The following is a 5164-nucleotide window of genomic DNA, read 5'->3' as shown; positions in this document are numbered from 1 at the left end:
AAAAAGTTTTTCATTAATTTTGATACAAAAAAAAAAAAAAAAAAAAAAAAATTATTGGTCTTGTTTATTTAATGCCTTTTATAGTTAACTAAATTTTTGTATTTGAAATAGTCTATTGTAGTCGGTGTAGGCCTTAATTAAGCTTATTTTAATCGTTTGTCCAGTATTTAATTTAATTCTCTATTTTTGTATGAACTCAAATGTTTAGTGTTCTTAGTATGTCCTGTTAGGCTAAGTTCTATGTAATCAGGTTATGCTTGCGTGTGCTTATACCTAGTGATATATTTTAAAGCGCATAGTGCTTTTAGTTATGCGCTATAGAAATCTCCTTAATAAATAAATAAATACATACATTTATCGCTCTCACGCGCAGTCACCATAATCCTTCTGCTTTCTGTATTTTAATGTTGCATAAGCTTTCTTTGTTCAAACATGTTTATAGCTAAGGCCAAAAAAAATAATAGGTGTGGTTACGGTAACATAGCCAAAAAAATAGGGTAGGAAGGTAGGCAATCACTTTTTTTTTTTTTACTTTTTTTTCTAATGTGTACAAATTAAACTTACTTGACAGGGAAATAAGTGTGCGACTCGGGCGCTTTCGCTTTCATTGCGTTTTCTGCACTGGTTTTCTTGTGTGTGGTTTTTTTGGACAAATGTAATAAAAAGTTATAGGGTCGGCCCCTAAAAATAGGGTAGGTCGGGTTACCGTAACCACACCTATTTTTTTTTAGGCCTAATAGCGTAGCAGTTGAACGTCTTTGACTTGCTGGTGTTTTGATTCTTGACTTTAAAACTTTAGCACTCTGTCTGGTTCAGATTTTGTTATCGGTACGATTAGGTTTTTCTGGAAAAACCTTTCCCTTGTAGTTGTACTAATTCTAAACAACGAAGTGACTGTGGTAAGATGAACAAAGTTAAAAAAACAAAGGAATACTGTACTCACCAATACAAGAACGAGACAAGACGGTACGAATTTTCGCTTATGGAAATTTCATCAGGAAAAACAAGAACACAAAAGACAACAAAAAGCAGACGCAACACGGAACGAACAAGGTTTGAAAGAAAATGGAGGGGAAACACGCAAAAAAGGGAAGGAACTCTAGGAACGGAAATGAATGAAAGGGGAGAGAAGTGGTTGGATGATGTCATGGGCACAGGCATACTAGACTAAAAGTGATACACATACACATTGTACTAATTGATATTCTTTCTTCTGTTTCAGTGCTGGTCGTTACACCTGTGTGTGAGTATAACAGTTTTTATTTGACCAGAGCTCGTTATTGTTGTTCTCTGCAGTTTGCGTGTCGGTTTGTCTGCCTTTACTGTGCCTTTTTCTACCCTCCCCCTTTCTATCTGTGTGTCTGTGTGTCTGTCTCTGCCTGTCTGTCTGTCTGTCTGTCTCTGTCTTCCTGTCTCTCTCCCTCTCCCCCCTCTCTCCCCCTACCCCCCCCCCCCTGCACCCCAAATCCACCCCCTCTCTCTCTCTCTCTCTGTCTCTCTCTCTTTCTCTCTCTGTTTCTCTCTCTCTCTCTCTCTCTCTCTCTCTCTCTCTCTCTCTCTCTCTCTCTCTCTCTCTCTCTCTCTCTCTCTCTGCATTTAATTCTGCGTTGTGCATGGAAAACGCAACAAAATGTTACCCAAAACCAAGCCGCCATGCGACGAAACATGCACGTAACAGATAATTACGTATTAACCCGAAAAGAAAAAAATCTTCCGTCGCATGTTGGTCGCATGAAGTAGACAAGTGACCCTTGATGACAAAACCTATAGGATGAACTGACTTATATATGTCAGGCTCTAATCGCAAGGAACTCAAAGTATCACCATAACTTTTTTCTGTCGAGGCTCGTGTGACACTTGAGCTGTCATGATTTCTGACAAATGGAGCTCAGACGTCAAGGCACAGCTAGTCCTTCCCGTGTAAACGATTTAGCCGAACATCTCACCACGTGTGACTTTTTAGCAATTAATTCGTGAAAATATTCCAAATCTACACAGACAATAAAGTCAGACTGTTGAGGTGTGGTATGTGCCTGTAAGTGGAGGGATGTTCGTATGCTTAGTAAAAGCCTGGTCAGTGTGTTTTCACATGAATGACTTATTTTAACCAAACAGCGATGAGCGCTCAGAAAATTCTCGTGTACAATGTAGCCTTTTTATATTTAGTCAAGTTTTGACTAAATATTTTAACATCGAGGGGGAATCGAAACGAGGGTCGTGGTGTATGTGCGTGTGTGTGTGCGTGTGTGTGTGTGTGTGTGTGTGTGTGTCTGTCTGTGTGTGTGTGTGTGTAGAGCGATTCAGACTAAACTACTGGACCGATCTTTATGAAATTTGACATGAGAGTTCCTGGGTATGAAATCCCCGAACGTTTTTTTCATTTTTTTGATAAATGTCTTTGATGACGTCATATCCGGCTTTTCGTGAAAGTTGAGGCGGCACTGTCACGCCCTCATTTGTCAACCAAATTGGTTGAAATTTTGGTCAAGTAATCTTCGACGAAGCCCGGACTTCGGTATTGCATTTCAGCTTGGTGGCTTAAAAATTAATTAATGACTTTGGTCATTAAAAATCTGAAAATTGTAAAAAAAAATAAAAATTTATAAAACAATCCAAATTTACGTTTATCTTATTCTCCATCATTTTCTGATTCCAAAAACTTATAAATATGTTATATTCGGATTAAAAACAAGCTCTGAAAATTAAATACGTTTTTTTCATTTTTTTGATAAATGTCTTTGATGACGTCATATCCGGCTTTTTGTAAAAGTTGAGGCGGCACGGTCACACCCTCATTTTTCAATCAAATTGATTACAATTTTGGTCAAACAATCTTCGACGAAGGCCGGACTTCGGTATTGCATTTCAGCTTGGGGGCTAAAAAATTAATTAATGACTTTGGTCATTAAAAATCTGAAAATTGTAAAAAAAATGTGTTTCATATAAAACGATCCAAATTTACGTTCATCTTATTCTTTATTATTTTCTGATTACAAAAACATATAAATATGTTATATTTGGATTTAAAACAAGTTCTGAAAATTAAAAATATAAAAATTATGATCAAAATTTAATTTTCGAAATCAATTTAAAAACACTTTTATCTTATTCCTTGTCGGTTCCTGATTCCAAAAACATATAGATATGATATACGCTCAGAAAGTTCAAACGAAGAGAGGTACAGAAAAGCATGCTATCCTTCTCAGCGCAACTACTACCCCGCTCTTCTTGTCAATTTCACTGCCTTTGCCACGAGCGGTGGACTGACAATGCTACAAGTATACGGTCTTGCTGAAAAATTGCATTGCGTTCAGTTTCAATCTGTGAGTTCGACAGCTTGACTAAATGTTGTATTTTCGCCTTACGCGACTTGTTTTTTTTTAACACAGATATGTTTTATCCCAGCGAAGCTGGATGTGTCCCACGAACGCTGTACTGAATCGACTTGAGAAATGCCAATAAAATATGATATTGCTATTTCATATGTTACGTGGATTTCCATTGGTCAATTGGGCAAAACTGAGCTCAGTGCAAAAGTGATATCGACGACATTTCCGTCGATATCAGTTTTGATATCGACGACCTCTTTATTGCTTCCCCACTTCAAAAACAAAAACACCTAAATTTAAAAACAAACAAATATATATGAAAATGTAATTATCCCAGAATTTAGTTGAGCAAGTGACTAAAGACTTTTTGAAAGGAAAGACATTTTAAAATACTGAAAAGTACAAGAAAAGAGTGAACAAAAAGAAATAATAATCAGAGGGAGGGATATGGAACAGCCAAAACTGAGACAAATACTTTTGTAATTTCTTTACAGTAAATACAAAATGTCCAGAGAATTAGCAATATATCTAACATTGACTGACTGTGTGATGATATCTTCTGCTATTGGTCTGTTTCGACAGTGATATCAAAATCTCGACCTCCGGTCTCGATTTTGATATCACTGTCTCAACAGACCATAGCAGAAGATATCATCACACAGTCCGTCAATATTGGGTAATAAAGAAGGAATCTTTGTGCCCTACCTCAGGCTACAGTTGGGGATGGAAGTTCACACAAAATTGGGAACATACTAACTAAAATACGTTGGGTGCCGACCAATTCTTCGATTTTTGATCGCTTTGGTGGGGTAGAATTTTCGAGACTACAGCAAATTATCCCATATCCACCCAAAAATTTTTTTGTGGGCAGTTATGATTTTTTAGTGTTTTTTTTACTGAAAGGAGTACCACTAAGACATATCCGTAGTCGTTTGCCCCCAAAAATGTTTTGTTCCTAGTTTTTTTAGAAGTTTTGGGGTGTACCCCTCTAGGGTGCATTGGGGGCCAATGACCACAATAACCTTTTTCTTAAGTGCACCCCCACAGGGTGCACTGGGGGCCAATGACCACAATAACCTTTTTTTAAGTGCACTCCCACATTGGAACCTTGAGACGTTATGAAATTAAATAGAAAACTCACATTTTGTGGACATATTTCAGACAAATGAATTTGTAAAAACAGCTTTATTTTTTGCCTTGAAACGAACATAGCAACGTTGGAGCATTTCTTTGATTTCACAATATCCAGCTGATTGCTCATTTGCGTCCTTTCAAAATAAGTGTACATTGGTAAAAATTAAACCAAAATATCTGGGAGGAATAACCCTATCCTCTCCTCCACTTCTTTCTTAGAAGTAGTTCAAATCAAGAAAAAACAACGCCAAGGAACTCCATGATGAAGAGCGACGATGCAGCAAATTCAAGGAACTCCGTGGAACTCGTTGAAGCAATGGAGATGAAGGCCAACTCGACACTTTGTACACATCTTCCTTGTGTTTTTGTGACATTTTGCGCATCTTTTCTGTGTTGAATCGCAAGAGAAGTGACCTGTTCTGTCTCTCCTGACGGCCTCAGGGACTCTGGGTGTGAAGGTCAGGTCTCGACCTACTCTCAATGGAGTCGCCGCTGCACCATGACGCATGAGATAGGTCTGAGCCACCCTCCGCCTGAAAGTCAGCAGATCAACTGTCGGTTGATCGGTTCTGCGGTACAGGAGCCATGCATTCTGAAGCACAAGATCAAGGGTGTATGAAAAGAATGGCCACCACCATTTCTTGGTTCTCATTGAAGTCCTGTAAGCAGCAATGTTTTGGTCAGCTCGATCGACGCCTCCC

At 38.2% G+C, this 5164-nt stretch overlaps 1 protein-coding gene across 1 annotated transcript in view; it reads left to right on the top strand.

Moving 5' to 3' along the window:
• Positions 1–1228: 1228 nt before the first annotated feature.
• The window catches only part of LOC138956996 (uncharacterized), a 15424-nt gene continuing 11488 nt past the window's right edge, over positions 1229–5164 (top strand). The window contains exon 1 of the mRNA XM_070328180.1: positions 1229–1243. The gene's annotated coding sequence lies outside the window, so the exon portion shown is untranslated. The remainder of the gene's footprint in view (positions 1244–5164) is intronic.

This window comes from Littorina saxatilis, unplaced genomic scaffold (genome assembly GCF_037325665.1).
Source record: "Littorina saxatilis isolate snail1 unplaced genomic scaffold, US_GU_Lsax_2.0 scaffold_2144, whole genome shotgun sequence".
In the NCBI taxonomy this organism is placed as follows: Eukaryota; Metazoa; Mollusca; class Gastropoda; order Littorinimorpha; family Littorinidae; genus Littorina; species Littorina saxatilis.
This window is presented reverse-complemented; position numbering and strand designations above follow the sequence as displayed.